Raw genomic sequence first — 26322 nt, forward strand, 5'->3', positions numbered from 1 at the left:
CATTGGGGTACGGGTTCCACACACACTGACCCTCACTGGGGTACGGGTCACACATACAATGACTCTCACTGGGGAACAGGTTCCACACACACTGACTCTCACTGGGGAACACGTTCCACACACATTGACTCTCACTGGGGTATGGGTCCCACACGCACTGACTCTCACTTGGGTACGGGTCCCACACACACTGACTCTCACTGGGGTACGGGTTCCACACACACTGACTCTCACTGGGGAACACACTTACTAGGGTACAGTCCCACACACACTGACTCTCACTGGGGAACAGGTTCCACACGCACTGACTCTGACTGGGTTACGGTCACACACAAACTGACTCTCACTGGGGTATGGGTCCCACACACACTGACCCTCACTGAGGTACGTGTCCCAAACACAATGACCCTTACTGGGGAAGGATTCCACACACACTGACTCTCACGGGGTACGGGTCCCACACACACGGACTCTCACTGGGATACGGGTCCCAAACACATTGACTCTGACTGGGGAACAAGTTCCACACACACTGACTGTCACTGGGGTACGGGTCCCACACACACTGACTCTCACTGGGGAACAGGTCCACACACACGGACTCTCACTGGCGACCAGGTTCCACACAAACTGACTCTCACTGGGGTACGGGTCCTACACACACTGACTCTCACTGGGGTACGGGTTCCACACACACTGACTCTCACTGGGGAACACGTTCCACGCACAATGACTCTCATTGGGGAAGGATTCCACACACACTGACTCTCACTGGAGTACGGGTCCCACACGTACTGACACTCACAAGTGGAAGGATTCCACATGCACTGTCTCTCACTGGGGTACGGGTCCCACACGTACTGACACTCACAAGGGGAAGGATTCCACATGCACTGTCTCTCACTGGGGTACGCGTCCCAAACGTACTGACTCTCACAAGCGGAACAGGTTCCACACGCACTGACTCTCACTGGGGTATGGGTCTCACAGACACTGACTCTCACTGGGGTACGTGTCCCAAACACACTGATCCTCACTGGGGAAGGATTCCACACACACTGATTCTCACGGGGTACGGGTCACATACACACTGACACTCACTGGGGTACGGGTCCCACACACACTGACACTCACCGTGGTACGGGTACCACACACACTGACTCTCACTGGGATACGGGTCCCACACACACTGACTCTCACTGGGGTACGGGTCCCAAACACACTGACTCTCACTGGGAAAGGATTCCACACACACTGACTCTCACTGGGGAAGGATTCCACACCCACTGACTCTCACTGGGGTACGGGTCTCACACACGCCGACACTCACTGGGGAAGGATTCCACACACACTGACTCTCACTGGGGTACGGGTCTCAAACACACTCACTCTCACTGGGGTACGGGTCCCACACACACTGACTCTCACTGGGGAACAGGTTCCACACACACTAACTCTCACTGGGGAACAGGTTCCACACACACTGACTCTCACTGGAGTACGGGTCCCACACACACTGACTCTCACTGGGGAACAGGTTCCACATACACTGACTCTCACTGGGGAACAGGTTCCACAGACACTGAATCTCACTGGGGAACAGGTTCCACACACACTGACTCTCACTGGGGTACGGGTCTCACACACGCCGACACTCACTGGGGAAGGATTCCACACACACTGACTCTCACTGGGGAACAGGTTCCACACACACTAACTCTCACTGGGGAACAGGTTCCACACACACTGACTCTCACTGGAGTACGGGTCCCACACACACTGACTCTCACTGGGGAACAGGTTCCACATACACTGACTCTCACTGGGGAACAGGTTCCACACACACTGACTCTCACTGGTGTACGGGTCCCACACACACTGACTCTCACTGGGGAAGGATTCCACACACACTGACTCTCAGTGGGGAACAGGTTCCACACACACTGACTCTCACTGGGGTACGGGTCCCACACACTCTGACTCTCACTGTGGTATGGATCCAACGCACGCACTGACTCTCACTGGGGAACAGGTTCCACACGCACTGACTCTCAGTGGTGTACGGGTCCCACACACACTTACTAGGGTACAGTCCCACACACACTGACTCTCACTGGGGAACAGGTTCCACACGCACTGACTCTGACTGGGTTACGGTCACACACAAACTGACTCTCACTGGAGTACGTGTCCCACACACACTTACACTCACTAGGGTACAGTCCCACACACACTGACTCTCACTGGGGAACAGGTTCCACACGCACTGATTCTCACTGGGGAACAGGTTCCACACACATTGACTCTCACTGGAGTACGGGTCCCACACAAACTGACTCTCACTGGGGAACAGGTTCCACACACACTGACTCTCACTGGGGTACGGGTCCTACACGCACTGACTCTCACTGAGGAAGGATTCCACACACACTGACTCTCACTGGGATACGGGTCCCACACACACTGACCCTCACTGGGGTACGGGTCACACATACAATGACTCTCACTGGGGAACAGGTTCCACACACACTGACTCTCACTGGGGAACACGTTCCACACACATTGACTCTCACTGGGGTATGGGTCCCACACGCACTGACTCTCACTTGGGTACGGGTCCCACACACACTGACTCTCACTGGGGTACGGGTTCCACACACACTGACTCTCACTGGGGAACACGTTCCACGCACAATGACTCTCATTGGGGAAGGATTCCACACACACTGACTCTCACTGGAGTACGGGTCCCACACGTACTGACACTCACAAGTGGAAGGATTCCACATGCACTGTCTCTCACTGGGGTACGGGTCCCACACGTACTGACACTCACAAGGGGAAGGATTCCACATGCACTGTCTCTCACTGGGGTACGCGTCCCAAACGTACTGACTCTCACAAGCGGAACAGGTTCCACACGCACTGACTCTCACTGGGGTATGGGTCTCACAGACACTGACTCTCACTGGGGTACGTGTCCCAAACACACTGATCCTCACTGGGGAAGGATTCCACACACACTGACTCTCACGGGGTACGGGTCACATACACACTGACACTCACTGGGGTACGGGTCCCACACACACTGACACTCACCGTGGTACGGGTACCACACACACTGACTCTCACTGGGATACGGGTCCCACACACACTGACTCTCACTGGGGTACGGGTCCCAAACACACTGACTCTCACTGGGAAAGGATTCCACACACACTGACTCTCACTGGGGAAGGATTCCACACCCACTGACTCTCACTGGGGTACGGGTCTCACACACGCCGACACTCACTGGGGAAGGATTCCACACACACTGACTCTCACTGGGGTACTTGTCTCAAACACACTCACTCTCACTGGGGTACGGGTCCCACACACACTGACTCTCACTGGGGAACAGGTTCCACACACACTAACTCTCACTGGGGAACAGGTTCCACACACACTGACTCTCACTGGAGTACGGGTCCCACACACACTGACTCTCACTGGGGAACAGGTTCCACATACACTGACTCTCACTGGGGAACAGGTTCCACAGACACTGAATCTCACTGGGGAACAGGTTCCACACACACTGACTCTCACTGGGGTACGGGTCTCACACACGCCAAAACTCACTGGGGAAGGATTCCACACACACTGACTCTCACTGGGGTACGGGTCTCAAACACACTCACTCTCACTGGGGTACGGGTCCCACACACACTGACTCTCACTGGGGAACAGGTTCCACACACACTAACTCTCACTGGGGAACAGGTTCCACACACACTGACTCTCACTGGAGTACGGGTCCCACACACACTGACTCTCACTGGGGAACAGGTTCCACATACACTGACTCTCACTGGGGAACAGGTTCCACACACACTGACTCTCACTGGTGTACGGGTCCCACACACACTGACTCTCACTGGGGAAGGATTCCACACACACTGACTCTCAGTGGGGAACAGGTTCCACACACACTGACTCTCACTGGTGTACGGGTCCCACACACTCTGACTCTCACTGTGGTATGGATCCAACGCACGCACTGACTCTCACTGGGGAACAGGTTCCACACGCACTGACTCTCAGTGGTGTACGGGTCCCACACACACTTACTAGGGTAGAGTCCCACACACACTGACTCTCACTGGGGAACAGGTTCCACACGCACTGACTCTGACTGGGTTACGGTCACACACAAACTGACTCTCACTGGGGTATGGGTCCCACACACACTGACCCTCACTGAGGTACGTGTCCCAAACACAATGACCCTTACTGGGGAAGGATTCCACACACACTGACTCTCACGGGGTACGGGTCCCACACACACGGACTCTCACTGGGATACGGGTCCCAAACACATTGACTCTGACTGGGGAACAAGTTCCACACACACTGACTGTCACTGGGGTACGGGTCCCACACACACTGACTCTCACTGGGGAACAGGTCCACACACACGGACTCTCACTGGCGACCAGGTTCCACACAAACTGACTCTCACTGGGGTACGGGTCCTACACACACTGACTCTCACTGGGGTACGGGTCCCACACACACTGACTCTCACTGGGGAACATGTTCCACACACACTGACTCTCACTGGGGTACGATCCCACACACACTGACCCTCACTGAGGTACGGGTCCCAAACACACTGACCCTCACTGGGGAAGGATTCCACACACACTGACTCTCACGGGGTACGGGTCCCACACACACTGACTCTCACTGGGTTACGGGTCCCACACACACTGACTCTCACTGGGGTACGGGTCCCACACAAACTGACTCTCACTGGGGAACAGGTTCCACACACATGGACTCTCACTGGGGAACAGTTTCCACACACACTGACTCTCACTGGGGTACGGGTCCTACACGCACTGACTCTCACTGAGGAAGGATTCCACACACACTGACTCTCACTGGGGTACGGGTCCCACACACACACTGACTCTCACTGGGGATCATGTTCCACACACACTGACTCTCAGTGGGGTACGGGTCCCACACACACTGACCCTCACTGGGGTACGGGTAACACACACACTGACTCTGACTGGGGTATGGGTCCCACATACACTGACTCTCACTGGGGAAGGATTCCACACACACTGACTCTCACTGGGGTACGGGTCCCACACACACTGTCTCTCACTGGGGTACGGGTCCCATAGATACTGTCTCTCACTGGGGAACTGGTTCCACACACACACTGAATCTCACTGGGGTACGGGTAACAAACACACTGATTCTCAAAGGGGTACGGGTCCCACACACACTGATTCTCACTGGGGTACGGGTCCCACACACACTGACTCTCACTGGGGTACGGGTCCCAAACGCACTGACTCTCACTGGGGTACGGGTCCCACACACACTGACTCTCACTGGGGAACAGGTTCCACTCACAGTTACTCTCACTGGGGTACGGGTCCCACACACACTGAACCTCACTGGGGTACGGGTCCCACACACACTGATTCTCACTGGGGAACAGGTTCCACACACACTGGCTCTCACTGGGGTACGGGTCCTACACACACTGACTCTCACTGGGGAAGGATTCCACACACAATGACTCTCACTGGGGTACGGGTCCCACACACACACTGACTCTCACTGGGGCACATGTTCCACACACACTGACTCTCACTGGTGTACGGGTCCCACACACACTGACTCTCACTGGGGAAGGATTCCACACACACTGACTCTCAGTGGGGAACAGGTTCCACACACACTGACTCTCACTGGGGTACGGGTCCCACACACTCTGACTCTCACTGTGGTATGGATCCAACGCACGCACTGACTCTCACTGGGGAACAGGTTCCACACGCACTGACTCTCAGTGGTGTACGGGTCCCACACACACTTACTAGGGTACAGTCCCACACACACTGACTCTCACTGGGGAACAGGTTCCACACGCACTGACTCTGACTGGGTTACGGTCACACACACACTGACTCTCACTGGAGTACGTGTCCCACACACACTTACACTCACTAGGGTACAGTCCCACACACACTGACTCTCACTGGGGAACAGGTTCCACACGCACTGATTCTCACTGGGGAACAGGTTCCACACACATTGACTCTCACTGGAGTACGGGTCCCACACAAACTGACTCTCACTGGGGAACAGGTTCCACACACACTGACTCTCACTGGGGTACGGGTCCTACACGCACTGACTCTCACTGAGGAAGGATTCCACACACACTGACTCTCACTGGGATACGGGTCCCACACACACTGACCCTCACTGGGGTACGGGTCACACATACAATGACTCTCACTGGGGAACAGGTTCCACACACACTGACTCTCACTGGGGAACACGTTCCACACACATTGACTCTCACTGGGGTATGGGTCCCACACGCACTGACTCTCACTTGGGTACGGGTCCCACACACACTGACTCTCACTGGGGTACGGGTTCCACACACACTGACTCTCACTGGGGAACACGTTCCACGCACAATGACTCTCATTGGGGAAGGATTCCACACACACTGACTCTCACTGGAGTACGGGTCCCACACGTACTGACACTCACAAGTGGAAGGATTCCACATGCACTGTCTCTCACTGGGGTACGGGTCCCACACGTACTGACACTCACAAGGGGAAGGATTCCACATGCACTGTCTCTCACTGGGGTACGCGTCCCAAACGTACTGACTCTCACAAGCGGAACAGGTTCCACACGCACTGACTCTCACTGGGGTATGGGTCTCACAGACACTGACTCTCACTGGGGTACGTGTCCCAAACACACTGATCCTCACTGGGGAAGGATTCCACACACACTGACTCTCACGGGGTACGGGTCACATACACACTGACACTCACTGGGGTACGGGTCCCACACACACTGACACTCACCGTGGTACGGGTACCACACACACTGACTCTCACTGGGATACGGGTCCCACACACACTGACTCTCACTGGGGTACGGGTCCCAAACACACTGACTCTCACTGGGAAAGGATTCCACACACACTGACTCTCACTGGGGAAGGATTCCACACCCACTGACTCTCACTGGGGTACGGGTCTCACACACGCCGACACTCACTGGGGAAGGATTCCACACACACTGACTCTCACTGGGGTACTTGTCTCAAACACACTCACTCTCACTGGGGTACGGGTCCCACACACACTGACTCTCACTGGGGAACAGGTTCCACACACACTAACTCTCACTGGGGAACAGGTTCCACACACACTGACTCTCACTGGAGTACGGGTCCCACACACACTGACTCTCACTGGGGAACAGGTTCCACATACACTGACTCTCACTGGGGAACAGGTTCCACAGACACTGAATCTCACTGGGGAACAGGTTCCACACACACTGACTCTCACTGGGGTACGGGTCTCACACACGCCGACACTCACTGGGGAAGGATTCCACACACACTGACTCTCACTGGGGTACGGGTCTCAAACACACTCACTCTCACTGGGGTACGGGTCCCACACACACTGACTCTCACTGGGGAACAGGTTCCACACACACTAACTCTCACTGGGGAACAGGTTCCACACACACTGACTCTCACTGGAGTACGGGTCCCACACACACTGACTCTCACTGGGGAACAGGTTCCACATACACTGACTCTCACTGGGGAACAGGTTCCACACACACTGACTCTCACTGGTGTACGGGTCCCACACACACTGACTCTCACTGGGGAAGGATTCCACACACACTGACTCTCAGTGGGGAACAGGTTCCACACACACTGACTCTCACTGGTGTACGGGTCCCACACACTCTGACTCTCACTGTGGTATGGATCCAACGCACGCACTGACTCTCACTGGGGAACAGGTTCCACACGCACTGACTCTCAGTGGTGTACGGGTCCCACACACACTTACTAGGGTAGAGTCCCACACACACTGACTCTCACTGGGGAACAGGTTCCACACGCACTGACTCTGACTGGGTTACGGTCACACACAAACTGACTCTCACTGGGGTATGGGTCCCACACACACTGACCCTCACTGAGGTACGTGTCCCAAACACAATGACCCTTACTGGGGAAGGATTCCACACACACTGACTCTCACGGGGTACGGGTCCCACACACACGGACTCTCACTGGGATACGGGTCCCAAACACATTGACTCTGACTGGGGAACAAGTTCCACACACACTGACTGTCACTGGGGTACGGGTCCCACACACACTGACTCTCACTGGGGAACAGGTCCACACACACGGACTCTCACTGGCGACCAGGTTCCACACAAACTGACTCTCACTGGGGTACGGGTCCTACACACACTGACTCTCACTGGGGTACGGGTCCCACACACACTGACTCTCACTGGGGAACATGTTCCACACACACTGACTCTCACTGGGGTACGATCCCACACACACTGACCCTCACTGAGGTACGGGTCCCAAACACACTGACCCTCACTGGGGAAGGATTCCACACACACTGACTCTCACGGGGTACGGGTCCCACACACACTGACTCTCACTGGGTTACGGGTCCCACACACACTGACTCTCACTGGGGTACGGGTCCCACACAAACTGACTCTCACTGGGGAACAGGTTCCACACACATGGACTCTCACTGGGGAACAGTTTCCACACACACTGACTCTCACTGGGGTACGGGTCCTACACGCACTGACTCTCACTGAGGAAGGATTCCACACACACTGACTCTCACTGGGGTACGGGTCCCACACACACACTGACTCTCACTGGGGATCATGTTCCACACACACTGACTCTCAGTGGGGTACGGGTCCCACACACACTGACCCTCACTGGGGTACGGGTAACACACACACTGACTCTGACTGGGGTATGGGTCCCACATACACTGACTCTCACTGGGGAAGGATTCCACACACACTGACTCTCACTGGGGTACGGGTCCCACACACACTGTCTCTCACTGGGGTACGGGTCCCATAGATACTGTCTCTCACTGGGGAACTGGTTCCACACACACACTGAATCTCACTGGGGTACGGGTAACAAACACACTGATTCTCAAAGGGGTACGGGTCCCACACACACTGATTCTCACTGGGGTACGGGTCCCACACACACTGACTCTCACTGGGGTACGGGTCCCAAACGCACTGACTCTCACTGGGGTACGGGTCCCACACACACTGACTCTCACTGGGGAACAGGTTCCACTCACAGTTACTCTCACTGGGGTACGGGTCCCACACACACTGAACCTCACTGGGGTACGGGTCCCACACACACTGATTCTCACTGGGGAACAGGTTCCACACACACTGGCTCTCACTGGGGTACGGGTCCTACACACACTGACTCTCACTGGGGAAGGATTCCACACACAATGACTCTCACTGGGGTACGGGTCCCACACACACACTGACTCTCACTGGGGCACATGTTCCACACACACTGACTCTCACTGGGGTACGGGTCCCACACACACTGACCCTCACTGAGGTACGGGTCCCAAACACACTGACCCTCACTGGGGAAGGATTCCACACACACTGACTCTCACTGGGGTACGGGTCCCACACACACAGACTCTCACTGGGGAAGGATTCCACACACACTGACTCTCACTGGGGTACGGATCCAACGCACGCACTGACTCTCACTGGGGAACAGGTTCCACACGCACTGACTGTCAGTGGTGTACGTGTCCCACACACACTTACACTCACTAGGGTACAGTCCCACACACACTGACTCTCACTGGGGAACAGGTTCCACACGCACTGATTCTCACTGGGGAACAGGTTCCACACACATTGACTCTCACTGGAGTACGGGTCCCACACACACTGACACTCACTGGGGAACAGTTTCCACACGTACTGACTCTCAATGGGGTACGGGTCCCACACACACTGACTCTGATTGGGGTACTGGTCCCACACTCACTGACTCTCACTGGGGTACAGTCCCACACACACTGACTCTCACTGGGGAAGGATTCCACACATACTGACTCTCACTGGGGAACAGGTTCCACACACACTGACTCTCACTGGGGTACGGGTCGCACACACACATACTCTCACTTGGGTACGGGTCCCACACGTACTGATTCATACAAGGGAAAGAGGTTCCACATGCACTGACTCTCACTGGGTTACGGTCCCACACACACTGACTCTCACTGGGTTACGGTCCCACACACACTGACCCTCACTGAGGTACGGGTCCCAAACACAATGTCCCTCACTGGGGAAGGATTCCACACACACTGACTCTCACGGGGTACGGGTCCCACACACACTGACTCTCACTGGGTTACGGGTCCCACACACACTGACTCTCACTGGGGTACCGGTCCCACACAAACTGACTCTCACTGGGGAACAGGTTCCACACACACTGACTCTCACTGGGGTACGGGTCCTACACGCACTGACTCTCACTGAGGAAGGATTCCACACACACTGACTCTCACTGGGATACGGGTCCCACACACACTGACCCTCACTGGGGTACGGGTCACACATACAATGACTCTCACTGGGGAACAGGTTCCACACACACTGACTCTCACTGGGGAACACGTTCCACACACATTGACTCTCACTGGGGTATGGGTCCCACACGCACTGACTCTCACTTGGGTACGGGTCCCACACACACTGACTCTCACTGGGGTACGGGTTCCACACACACTGACTCTCACTGGGGAACACGTTCCACGCACAATGACTCTCATTGGGGAAGGATTCCACACACACTGACTCTCACTGGAGTACGGGTCCCACACGTACTGACACTCACAAGGGGAAGGATTCCACATGCACTGTCTCTCACTGGGGTACGGGTCCCACACGTACTGACACTCACAAGGGGAAGGATTCCACATGCACTGTCTCTCACTGGGGTACGCGTCCCAAACGTAATGACTCTCACAAGCGGAACAGTTTCCACACGCACTGACTCTCACTGGGGTATGGGTCTCACAGACACTGACTCTCACTGGGGTACGTGTCCCAAACACACTGATCCTCACTGGGGAAGGATTCCACACACACTGACTCTCACGGGGTACGGGTCACATACACACTGACACTCACTGGGGTACGGGTCCCACACACACTGACACTCACCGTGGTACGGGTACCACACACACTGACTCTCACTGGGATACGGGTCCCACACACACTGACTCTCACTGGGGTACGGGTCCCAAACACACTGACTCTCACTGGGAAAGGATTCCACACACACTGACTCTCACTGGGGAAGGATTCCACACCCACTGACTCTCACTGGGGTACGGGTCTCACACACGCCGACACTCACTGGGGAAGGATTCCACACACACTGACTCTCACTGGGGTACGGGTCTCAAACACACTCACTCTCACTGGGGTACGGGTCCCACACACACTGACTCTCACTGGGGAACAGGTTCCACACACACTAACTCTCACTGGGGAACAGGTTCCACACACACTGACTCTCACTGGAGTACGGGTCCCACACACACTGACTCTCACTGGGGAACAGGTTCCACATACACTGACTCTCACTGGGGAACAGGTTCCACAGACACTGAATCTCACTGGGGAACAGGTTCCACACACACTGACTCTCACTGGGGTACGGTTCCCACACACACTGACTCTCACTGGGGAACAGGTTCCACACACACTGACTCTCACTGGTGTACGGGTCCCACACACACTGACTCTCACTGGGGAAGGATTCCACACACACTGACTCTCAGTGGGGAACAGGTTCCACACACACTGACTCTCACTGGGGTACGGTTCCCACACACACTGACTCTCACTGGGGAACAGGTTCCACACACACTGACTCTCACTGGTGTACGGGTCCCACACACACTGACTCTCACTGGGGAAGGATTCCACACACACTGACTCTCAGTGGGGAACAGGTTCCACACACACTGACTCTCACTGGGGTACGGGTCGCACACACTCTGACTCTCACTGTGGTATGGATCCAACGCACGCACTGACTCTCACTGGGGAACAGGTTCCACACGCACTGACTCTCAGTGGTGTACGGGTCCCACACACACTTACTAGGGTACAGTCCCACACACACTGACTCTCACTGGGGAACAGGTTCCACACACACTGACTCTGACTGGGTTACGGTCACACACAAACTGACTCTCACTGGGGTATGGGTCCCACACACACTGACCCTCACAGAGGTACGTGTCCCAAACACAATGACCCTCACTGGGGAAGGATTCCACACACACTGACTCTCCCGGGGTACGGGTCCCACACACACGGACTCTCACTGGGATACGGGTCCCAAACACATTGACTCTGACTGGGGAACAAGTTCCACACACACTGACTCTCACTGGGGTACGGGTCCCACACACACTGACTCTCACTGGGGAACAGGTCCACACACACGGACTCTCACTGGGGACCAGGTTCCACACAAACTGACTCTCACTGGGGTACGGGTCCTACACACACTGACTCTCACTGGGGTACGGGTCCCACACACACTGACTCTCACTGGGGAACATGTTCCACACACACTGACTCTCACTGGGGTACGGTCCCACACACACTGACCCTCACTGAGGTACGGGTCCCAAACACACTGACCCTCACTGGGGAAGGATTCCACACACACTGACTCTCACGGGGTACGGGTCCCACACACACAGACTTTCACTGGGGAAGGATTCCACACACACTGACTCTCACTGTGGTACGGGTCCAACACACACACTGACTCTCACTGGGGAACATGTTCCACACACACTGACTCTCACTGGGGTACGGGGCGACAGACACTGACTCTCACTGGGGAACAGGTTCCACACACACACTGACTCTCACTGGGGTACGGGTAACACACACACTGACTCTGACCGGGGTACTGGTCCCACACACACTGACTCTCACTGGGGTACGGGTTCCACACACACCATGACTCTCACTGGGGTACGGGTCCCACACACACTGACTCTCATTGGGGTACGGGTTCCCCCACACTGACTCTCACTGGGGAACAGGTTCCACACACACTGAATCTCACTGGGGAACAGGTTCCACACGCATTGACTCTCACTGGGGTACGGGTCCCACACACACTAACTCTCACTGGGGAAGGATTCCACACACACTGACTCTCAGTGGGGAACATGTTCCACACACACTGACTCTCACAGGGTAAAGGTCACACACGTACTGACTCTCACAAAGGGAACAGGTTCCACACGCACTGACTCTCACTGGGGTACGGTTCCCACACACACTGACTCTCACTGGGGCACGGGTCTCACACACACTGACTCTCACTGGGGTACAGTCCCACACACACTGACTCTCACTGGGGAACTGGTTCCACACACACGGACTCTTACTGGGGTACGGGTTGCACACACACTGACTCTCACTGGGGAACAGGTTCCACACACACTGACTCTCACAGGGGAACTGGTTCCACACACTCGGACTCTCACTGGGGTACGGGTCCCACACACACTGACTCTGACTGGGGTACTGGTCCCACACTCACTGACTCTCACTGGGGTACGGGTTGTACACACACTGACTCTCACTGGGGAACAGGTTACACACACACTGACTCTCACTGGGGATCAGGTTCCACACGCACAGACTCTCACAGGGGTACGGAACCACACACACTGACTCTCACAGGGGTACGGGTCCCACACACACTGACTCTCACTGGGGTTCGGGTCCCACACACACTGACTCTCACTGGGGTACGGGTCCCACACACACTGACTCTCACTGGGGTACGGGTCCCAAACACACTGACTCTCACTGCAGTAGGGGTCCCACACACACTGACACTCACTGGGGAACAGGTTCCACACACACTGACTCTCACTGGGGAACAGGTTCCACACACAGTGAATCTCACTGGGTTACGCGTCCCACACTCACTGAACCTCACTGGGGTACGGGTCCCACAGACACTGACTCTCACTGGGGAAGGATTCCACACACACTGACTCTCACTGGGGTACGGGTCCCAAATACACACTGACTCTCACAGGGGAACATGTTCCACACACACTGACTCTCCCAGGGGTACAGGTCACACACGTACTGACTCTCACAAGGGGAACAGGTTCCACACGCACTGACTCTCACTGGGGTACGGGTCCCACACACACTGACTCTCACTGGGGCACGGGTCTCAAACACACTGACTCTCACTGGGGTACAGTCCCACACACACTGTCTCTCACTGGGGAACTGGTTCCACACACACGGACTCTCACTGGGGTACGGGTCCCACACACACTGACTCTGACTGGGGTATTGGTCCCACACTCACTGACTCTCACTGGGGTACGGGTTGTACACACACTGACTCTCACTGGGGAACAGGTTCCACACACACTGACTCACACTGGGGAACAGGTTCCACACGCACAGACTCTCACAGGGGTACGGAACCACACACACTGACTCTCACAGGGGTACGGGTCCCACACACACTGACTCTCACTGGGGAAGGATTCCACACACACTGACTCTCAGTGGGGAACAGGTTCCACACACACTGACTCTCACTGGGGTACGGGTCCCAAACACTCTGACTCTCACTGTGGTACGGATCCAACGCACGCACTGACTCTCACTTGGGTACGGGTCCCACACACACTGACTCTCACTGGTGTACGGGTTCCACACACACTGACTCTCACTGGTAAACAGGTTCCACGCACAATGACTCTCATTGTGGAAGGATTCCACACACACTGACTCTCACTGGGGTACGGGTCCCACACGTACTGACACTCACAAGGGGAAGGATTCCACATGCTCTGTCTCTCACTGGGGTACGGGTCCCACACGTACTGACTCTCACAAGCGGAACAGGTTCCACACGCTCTGACTCTCACTGGGGTATGGGTCTCACACACACTGATCCTCACTGGGGTACGTGTCCCAAACACACTGATCCTCACGGGGGAAGGATTCCACACACACTGACTCTCACGGGGTACGGGTCACATACACACTGACACTCACCGTGGTACGGGTACCACACACAGTGACTCTCACTGGGATACGGGTCCCACACACACTGACTCTCACTGGGGTACGGGTCCCACACACACTGACTCTCGCTGGGGCACGGGTCCCAAACAAACTGACTCTCACTGGGGTGCGGGTCCCACACAAACTGAATCTCACTGGGGAACAGATTCCAGACACCTTGACTCTTACTGGGGTAGGGGTCTCACACAGACACTGACCCTCAGTGGGGAACAGGTTCCACACACACTGACTCTCACTGGGATACCGGTCCCACACACACTGACTCTCACTGGGGTAAGGGTCCCAAACACACTGACTCTCACTGGGAAAGGATTCCACACACACTGACTCTCACTGGGGTACGGGTCTCACACACACTGACTCTCACTGGGGAAGGATTCCACACACACTGACTCTCACTGGGGTACGGGTCTCACACACACTGACTCTCACTGGGGTACGGGTCCCACACACATTGACCCTCACTGGGTTACGGGTCCCACACACATTGACTCTCACTGGGGTACGGGTCCCACACACACACTGACTCTCACTGGGGAACAGGTTACACACGCACTGACTCTCACTGGGGAAGGATTCCAAAAACACTGACTCTCACTGGGGTACTTGTCCCACACACACACTGAACCTCACTGGGGTACGGGTCCCACACACACTGACTCTCACTGGGGTACGGGTCCCACACACACTGACTCTCACTGGGGTACGGGTCCCACACACACTGACTCTCACTGGGGTACGGGTCCCACACACACTGACTCTCACTGGGGAACAGGTTCCACACACACTGACTCTCACAGGGGAATAGGTTCCACACTCACACTGACTCTCACTGGGGTATGGGTCACACACGTACTGACTCTCACAAGGGGAACAGATTCCACACGCACTGACTCTCACTGGGGTACGGGTCTCACACACACTGACTCTCACTGGGGTACAGTCCCACACACACTGACTCTCACTCGGGAACTGGTTCCACACACACTCACTCTCACTGGGGAACAGGTTCCACACACACTGACTCTCACTGGGGAACAGGTTCCACATGCACTGACTCTCACAGGGGTACGGAACCACACACACTGACTCTCACTGGGGTACAGTCCCACACACACTGACTCTCACTGGGGAAGGATTCCACACACACTGAGTCTCACTGGGGAACAGGTTCCACACACACTGACTCTCACTGGGGAACAGGTTCCACACACACTGACTCTCACCTGGGTACGGGTCCCACACACACTGACCCTCACTGGGGTACGGGTCCCAAATACACTGACCCTCACTGGGGAAGGATTCCACACACATTGACTCTCACGGGGTACGGGTCCCACACACACAATGACTCTCACTGGGGAACAGGTTCCACACGCACTGACTCTCAGTGGTGTACGGGTCCCACACACATTCACACTCACTAGGGTACAGTCCCACACACACTGACTCTCACTGGGGAACAGGTTCCACACACACTGACTCTCACTGGGGTACGGGTCCCACACACACTGACCCTCACTGGGGTACGGGTCCCAAACACACTGACCCTCACTGGGGAAGGATTCCACACACATTGACTCTCACGGGGTACGGGTCCCACACACACAATGACTCTCACTGGGGAACAGGTTCCACACGCAGTGGCTCTCACTGGGGAACAAGTTCCACACACATTGACTCTCACTGGAGTACGGGTCCCAAACACACTGACTCTCACTTGGGTACGGGTCCCACGCACAATGACCCTCACTGGGATACGGGTCCCACACACACTGACTCTCACTGGGGAACTGGTTCCAAACGCACTGACTTTCACTGGGGCACGGGTCTCACACAAATTGACTCTCACTGGGGTACAGTCCCACCCACACGGACTCTCACTGGGGAACAGGTTCCACACACACTGACTCTCACTGGTGTACGGGTCCCACAAACAATGACCCTCACTGGGGTACGGGTCCCACACACATTGACCCTCACTGGGGTACGGGTCCCACACACATTGACTCTCACTGGGGTACGGGTCCCACACACACACTGACTCTCACTGGGGAACAGGTTACACACGCACTGACTCTCACTGGGGAAGGATTCCAAAAACACTGACTCTCACTGGGGTACTTGTCCCACACACACACTGAACCTCACTGGGGTACGGGTCCCACACACACTGACTCTCACTGGGGTACGGGTCCCACACACACTGACTCTCACTGGTGTACGGGTCCCACACACACTGACTCTCACTGGGGAACAGGTTCCACACACACTGACTCTCACAGGGGAATAGGTTCCACACTCACACTGACTCTCACTGGGGTATGGGTCACACACGTACTGACTCTCACAAGGGGAACAGATTCCACACGCACTGACTCTCACTGGGGTACGGGTCTCACACACACTGACTCTCACTGGGGTACAGTCCCACACACACTGACTCTCACTCGGGAACTGGTTCCACACACACTCACTCTCACTGGGGAACAGGTTCCACACACACTGACTCTCACTGGGGAACAGGTTCCACATGCACTGACTCTCACAGGGGTACGGAACCACACACACTGACTCTCACTGGGGTACAGTCCCACACACACTGACTCTCACTGGGGAAGGATTCCACACACACTGAGTCTCACTGGGGAACAGGTTCCACACACACTGACTCTCACTGGGGAACAGGTTCCACACACACTGACTCTCACCTGGGTACGGGTCCCACACACACTGACCCTTACTGGGGTACGGGTCCCAAACACACTGACCCTCACTGGGGAAGGATTCCACACACATTGACTCTCACGGGGTACGGGTCCCACACACACAATGACTCTCACTGGGGAACAGGTTCCACACACATTGACTCTCACTGGAGTACGGTCCCAAACACACTGACTCTCACTTGGGTACGGGTCCCTCACACAATGACCCTCACTGCGATACGGGTCCCACATACAATGACTCTCACTGGGGAACAGGTTCCACACACACGGACTCTCACTGGGGAACAGGTTCCACACACACTGACTCTCACTGGGGAACACGTTCCACACACATTGACTCTCACTGGGGTATGGGTCCCACACGCACTGACTCTCACTTGGGTACGGGTCCCACACACACTGACCCTCACTGGGGTACGGGTCCCAAACACACTGACCCTCACTGGGGAAGGATTCCACACACATTGACTCTCACGGGGTACGGGTCTCACACACACAATGACTCTCACTGGGGAACAGGTTCCACACGCAGTGGCTCTCACTGGGGAACAAGTTCCACACACATTGACTCTCACTGGAGTACGGGTCCCAAACACAACGACTCTCACTTGGGTACGGGTCCCACGCACAATGACCCTCACTGGGATACGGGTCCCACACACACTGACTCTCACTGGGGAACAGGTTCCAAACGCACTGACTTTCACTGGGGCACCGGTCTCACACAAATTGACTCTCACTGGGGTACAGTCCCACCCACACGGACTCTCACTGGGGAACAGGTTCCACACACACTGACTCTCACTGGTGTACGGGTCCCACAAACAATGACCATCACTGGGGTACGGGTCCCACACACATTGACCCTCACTGGGGTACGGGTCCCACACACATTGACTCTCACTGGGGTACGGGTCCCACACACACACTGACTCTCACTGGGGAACAGGTTACACACGCACTGACTCTCACTGGGGAAGGATTCCAAAAACACTGACTCTCACTGGGGTACTTGTCCCACACACACACTGAACCTCACTGGGGTACGGGTCCCACACACACTGACTCTCACTGGGGTACGGGTCCCACACACACTGACTCTCACTGGGGTACGGGTCCCACACACACTGACTCTCACTGGGGTACGGGTCCCACACACACTGACTCTCACTGGGGAACAGGTTCCACACACACTGACTCTCACAGGGGAATAGGTTCAACACTCACACTGACTCTCACTGGGGTATGGGTCACACACGTACTGACTCTCACAAGGGGAACAGATTCCACACGCACTGACTCTCACTGGGGTACGGGTCTCACACACACTGACTCTCACTGGGGTACAGTCCCACACACACTGACTCTCACTCGGGAACTGGTTCCACACACACTCACTCTCACTGGGGAACAGGTTCCACACACACTGACTCTCACTGGGGAACAGGTTCCACATGCACTGACTCTCACAGGGGTACGGAACCACACACACTGACTCTCACTGGGGTACAGTCCCACACACACTGACTCTCACTGGGGAAGGATTCCACACACACTGAGTCTCACTGGGGAACAGGTTCCACACACACTGACTCTCACTGGGGAACAGGTTCCACACACACTGACTCTCACCTGGGTACGGGTCCCACACACACTGACCCTCACTGGGGTACGGGTCCCAAACACACTGACCCTCACTGGGGAAGGATTCCACACACATTGACTCTCACGGGGTACGGGTCCCACACACACAATGACTGTCACTGGGGAACAGGTTCCACACACATTGACTCTCACTGGAGTACGGTCCCAAACACACTGACTCTCACTTGGGTACGGGTCCCTCACACAATGACCCTCACTGGGATACGGGTCCCACATACAATGACTCTCACTGGGGAACAGGTTCCACACACACTGACTCTCACTGGGGAACACGTTCCACACACACTGAATCTCACTGGGGAACAGGTTCCACACGCATTGACTCTCACTGGGGTACGGGTCCCACACACACTAACTCTCACTGGGGAAGGATTCCACACACACTGACTCTCAGTGGGGAACATGTTCCACACACACTGACTCTCACAGGGTAAAGGTCACACACGTACTGACTCTCACAAGGGGAACAGGTTCCACACGCACTGACTCTCACTGGGGTACGGTTCCCACACACACTGACTCTCACTGGGGCACGGGTCTCACACACACTGACTCTCACTGGGGTACAGTCCCACACACACTGACTCTCACTGGGGAACTGGTTCCACACACACGGACTCTTACTGGGGTACGGGTTGCACACACACTGACTCTCACTGGGGAACAGGTTCCACACACACTGACTCTCACAGGGGAACTGGTTCCACACACACGGACTCTCACTGGGGTACGGGTCCCACACACACTGACTCTGACTGGGGTACTGGTCCCACACTCACTGACTCTCACTGGGGTATGGGTTGTACACACACTGACTCTCACTGGGGAACAGGTTACACACACACTGACTCTCACTGGGGATCAGGTTCCACACGCACAGACTCTCACAGGGGTACGGAACCACACACACTGACTCTCACAGGGGTACGGGTCCCACACACACTGACTCTCACTGGGGTTCGGGTCCCACACACACTGACTCTCACTGGGGTACGGGTCCCACACACACTGACTCTCACTGGGGTACGGGTCCCAAACACACTGACTCTCACTGCAGTAGGGGTCCCACACACACTGACACTCACTGGGGAACAGGTTCCACACACACTGACTCTCACTGGGGAACAGGTTCCACACACAGTGAATCTCACTGGGTTACGCGTCCCACACTCACTGAACCTCACTGGGGTACGGGTCCCACAGACACTGACTCTCACTGGGGAAGGATTCCACACACACTGACTCTCACTGGGGTACGGGTCCCAAATACACACTGACTCTCACTGGGGTACGGGTCCCAAATACACACTGACTCTCACAGGGGAACATGTTCCACACACACTGACTCTCACAGGGGTACAGGTCACACACGTACTGACTCTCACAAGGGGAACAGGTTCCACACGCACTGACTCTCACTGGGGTACGGGTCCCACACACACTGACTCTCACTGGGGCACGGGTCTCAAACACACTGACTCTCACTGGGGTACAGTCCCACACACACTGACTCTCACTGGGGAACTGGTTCCACACACACGGACTCTCACTGGGGTACGGGTCCCACACACACTGACTCTGACTGGGGTATTGGTCCCACACTCACTGACTCTCACTGGGGTACGGGTTGTACACACACTGACTCTCACTGGGGAACAGGTTCCACACACACTGACTCACACTGGGGAACAGGTTCCACACGCACAGACTCTCACAGGGGTACGGAACTACACACACTGACTCTCACAGGGGTACGGGTCCCACACACACTGACTCTCACTGGGGAAGGATTCCACACACACTGACTCTCAGTGGGGAACAGGTTCCACACACACTGACTCTCACTGGTGTACGGGTTCCACACACACTGACTCTCACTGGTAAACAGGTTCCACGCACAATGACTCTCATTGTGGAAGGATTCCACACACACTGACTCTCACTGGGGTACGGGTCCCACACGTACTGACACTCACAAGGGGAAGGATTCCACATGCTCTGTCTCTCACTGGGGTACGGGTCCCACACGTACTGACTCTCACAAGCGGAACAGGTTCCACACGCTCTGACTCTCACTGGGGTACGGGTCCCACACACACTGACTCTCGCTGGGGCACGGGTCCCAAACAAACTGACTCTCACTGGGGTGCGGGTCCCACACAAACTGAATCTCACTGGGGAACAGATTCCAGACACCTTGACTCTTACTGGGGTAGGGGTCTCACACAGACACTGACCCTCAGTGGGGAACAGGTTCCACACACACTGACTCTCACTGGGATACTGGTCCCACACACACTGACTCTCACTGGGGTACGGGTCCCAAACACACTGACTCTCACTGGGAAAGGATTCCACACACACTGACTCTCACTGGGGTACGGGTCTCACACACACTGACTCTCACTGGGGAAGGATTCCACACACACTGACTCTCACTGGGGTACGGGTCTCACACACACTGACTCTCACTGGGGTACGGGTCCCACACACACTGACCCTCACTGAGGTACGGGTCCCAAACACACTGACCCTCACTGGGGAAGGATTCCACACACACTGACTCTAACGGGGTACGGGTCCCACACACACAGACTTTCACTGCGGAAGGATTCCACACACACTGACTCTTAATGTGGTACGGGTCCCACACACACGCTGACTCTCACTGGGGTACGTGTCTCACACACCCTGACTCTCACTGGGGAACAGGTTCAACACGCATTGACTCTCACTGGGGTACGGGTCCCACACACACTAACTCTCACTGGGGAAGGATTCCACACACACTGACTCTCACTGGGGAACTGGTTCCAAACACACTGACTCTCACTGGGGTAAGGGTCCCACACACACCTACTCTCTCTGGGGTACGTGTCCCACACACATACTGAGTCTCACTGGGGAACAGGTTCGACACGCACTGACTATCACTGGGGTACGGGTCCCACGCATACTGACTCCCACTGGTGTACGGGTCCTACACACACACTGACTCATACAAGGGGAAGAGGTTCCACACGCACTGACACTCACTGGGGTACGGGTCTCACACACACTTACTCTCACTGTGGTACGGGTCCCACACACACTGACTCTCACTGGGGTACATTCCCACACACACTGACTCTTACTGGGGAACAGTTTCCACACACACTGACTCTCACTGGGGTACGGGTCCCACACACACTGACTCTCACTGGGGTACGGGTCCCACACACACTGACTCTCACTGGGGTACGGGTCCCAAACACACTGACTCTCACTGGGGTAGGGGTCCCACACACACTGACACTCACTGGGGAACAGGTTCCACACACACTGACTCTCACTGGGGAACAGGTTCCACACACAGTGAATCTCACTGGGTTACGCGTCCCACACTCACTGAACCTCACTGGGGTACGGGTCCCACAGACACTGACTCTCACTGGGGAAGGATTCCACACACACTGACTCTCACTGGGGTACGGGTCCCAAACACACACTGACTCTCACAGGGGAACATTTTCCACACACACTGACTCTCACAGGGGTACGGGTCCCACACACACTGACTCTCACTGGGGCACGGGTTTCACACACACTGACTCTCACTGGGGTACAGTCCCACACACACTGACTCTCACTGGGGAACTGGTTCCACACACACGGACTCTCACTGGGGTACGGGTTGCACACACACTGACTCTCACTGGGGAACAGGTTCCACACACACTGACTCTCACTGGGGAACAGGTTCCACACACACGGACACTCACTGGGGTACGGGTCCCACACACACTGACTCTGACTGGGGTACTGGTCCCACACTCACTGACTCTCACTGGGGTACAGGTTGCACACACACTGACTCTCACTGGGGAACAGGTTCCACACACACTGACTCTCACTGGGGAACAGGTTCCACACGCACTGACTCTCACAGGGGTACGGAACCACACACACTGACTCTCACTGGGGTACATCCCACACACACTGACTCTCACTGGGGAAGGATTCCACACACACTGACTCTCACTGGGGAACAGGTTCCACACACACTGACTCTCACTGCGGTACGGGTCCCAAACACTCTGACTCTCACTGTGGTACGGATCCAACGCACGCACTGACTCTCACTGGGGAACAGGTTCCACACGCACTGACTCTCAGTGGTGTACGGGTCCCACACACATTTACACTCACTAGGGTACAGTCCCACACACACTGACTCTCACTGGGGAACAGGTTCCACACACACTGACTCTCACTGGGGTACGGGTCCCACACACACTGACCCTCACTGGGGTACGGGTCCCAAACACACTGACCCTCACTGGGGAAGGATTCCACACACATTGACTCTCACGGGGTACGGGTCCCACACACACAATGACTCTCACTGGGGAACAGGTTCCACACGCAGTGGCTCTCACTGGGGATCAAGTTCCACACACATTGACTCTCACTGGAGTACGGGTCCCAAACACACTGACTCTCACTTGGGTACGGGTCCCTCACACAATGACCCTCACTGGGATACGGGTCCCACACACACTGACTCTCACTGGGGAAGGATTCCACACACATTGACTCTCACGGGGTACGGGTCCCACACACACAATGACTCTCACTGGGGAACAGGTTCCACACACATTGACTCTCACTGGAGTACGGGTCCCAAACACACTGACTCTCACTTGGGTACGGGTCCCTCACACAATGACCCTCACTGGGATACGGGTCCCACACACACTGACTCTCACTGGGGAAAAGGATCCAAACGCACTGACTTTCACTGGGGCACGGGTCTCACACAAATTGACTCTCACTGGGGTACAGTCCCACCCACACGGACTCTCACTGGGGAACAGGTTCCACACACACTGACTCTCACTGGTGTACGGGTCCCACAAACAATGACCCTCACTGGGGTACGGGTCCCACACACATTGACCCTCACTGGGGTACGGGTCCCACACACATTGACTCTCACTGGGGTACGGGTCCCACACACACACTGACTCTCACTGGGGAACAGGTTACACACGCACTGACTCTCACTGGGGAAGGATTCCAAAAACACTGACTCTCACTGGGGTACTTGTCCCACACACACACTGAACCTCACTGGGGTACGGGTCCCACACACACTGACTCTCACTGGGGTACGGGTCCCACACACACTGACTCTCACTGGGGTACGGGTCCCACACACACTGACTCTCACTGGGGTACGGGTCCCACACACACTGACTCTCACTGGGGAACAGGTTCCACACACACTGACTCTCACAGGGGAATAGGTTCCACACTCACACTGACTCTCACTGGGGTATGGGTCACACACGTACTGACTCTCACAAGGGGAACAGATTCCACACACACTGACTCTCACTGGGGTACAGTCCCACACACACTGACTCTCACTCGGGAACTGGTTCCACACACACTCACTCTCACTGGGGAACAGGTTCCACACACACTGACTCTCACTGGGGTACAGTCCCACACACACTGACTCTCACTGGGGAAGGATTCCACACACACTGAGTCTCACTGGGGAACAGGTTCCACACACACTGACTCTCACTGGGGAACAGGTTCCACACACACTGACTCTCACCTGGGTACGGGTCCCACACACACTGACCCTCACTGGGGTACAGTCCCACACACACTGACTCTCACTGGGGAAGGATTCCACACACACTGAGTCTCACTGGGGAACAGGTTCCACACACACTGACTCTCACTGGGGAACAGGTTCCACACACACTGACTCTCACCTGGGTACGGGTCCCACACACACTGACTCTCACTGGGGAAGGATTCCACACACACTGAGTCTCACTGGGGAACAGGTTCCACACACACTGACTCTCACTGGGGAACAGGTTCCACACACACTGACTCTCACCTGGGTACGGGTCCCACACACACTGACCCTCACTGGGGTACGGGTCCCAAACACACTGACCCTCACTGGGGAAGAATTCCACACACATTGACTCTCACGGGGTACGGGTCCCACACACACAATGACTCTCACTGGGGAACAGGTTCCACACACATTGACTCTCACTGGAGTACGGGTCCCAAACACACTGACTCTCACTTGGGTACGGGTCCCTCACACAATGACCCTCACTGGGATACGGGTCCCACACACACTGACTCTCACTGGGGAAAAGGATCCAAACGCACTGACTTTCACTGGGGCACGGGTCTCACACAAATTGACTCTCACTGGGGTACAGTCCCACCCACACGGACTCTCACTGGGGAACAGGTTCCACACACACTGACTCTCACTGGTGTATGGGTCCCACAAACAATGACCCTCACTGGGGTACGGGTCCCACACACATTGACCCTCACTGGGGTACGGGTCCCACACACATTGACTCTCACTGGGGTACGGGTCCCACACACACACTGACTCTCACTGGGGAACAGGTTACACACGCACTGACTCTCACTGGGGAAGGATTCCAAAAACACTGACTCTCACTGGGGTACTTGTCCCACACACACACTGAACCTCACTGGGGTACGGGTCCCACACACACTGACTCTCACTGGGGTACGGGTCCCACACACACTGACTCTCACTGGGGTACGGGTCCCACACACACTGACTCTCACTGGGGTACGGGTCCCACACACACTGACTCTCACTGGGGAACAGGTTCCACACACACTGACTCTCACAGGGGAATAGGTTCCACACTCACACTGACTCTCACTGGGGTATGGGTCACACACGTACTGACTCTCACAAGGGGAACAGATTCCACACGCACTGACTCTCACTGGGGTACGGGTCTCACACACACTGACTCTCACTGGGGTACAGTCCCACACACAC

The sequence above is a fragment of the Carcharodon carcharias genome, chromosome 5 (genome assembly GCF_017639515.1).
Source record: "Carcharodon carcharias isolate sCarCar2 chromosome 5, sCarCar2.pri, whole genome shotgun sequence".
NCBI lineage: Eukaryota > Metazoa > Chordata > Chondrichthyes > Lamniformes > Lamnidae > Carcharodon > Carcharodon carcharias.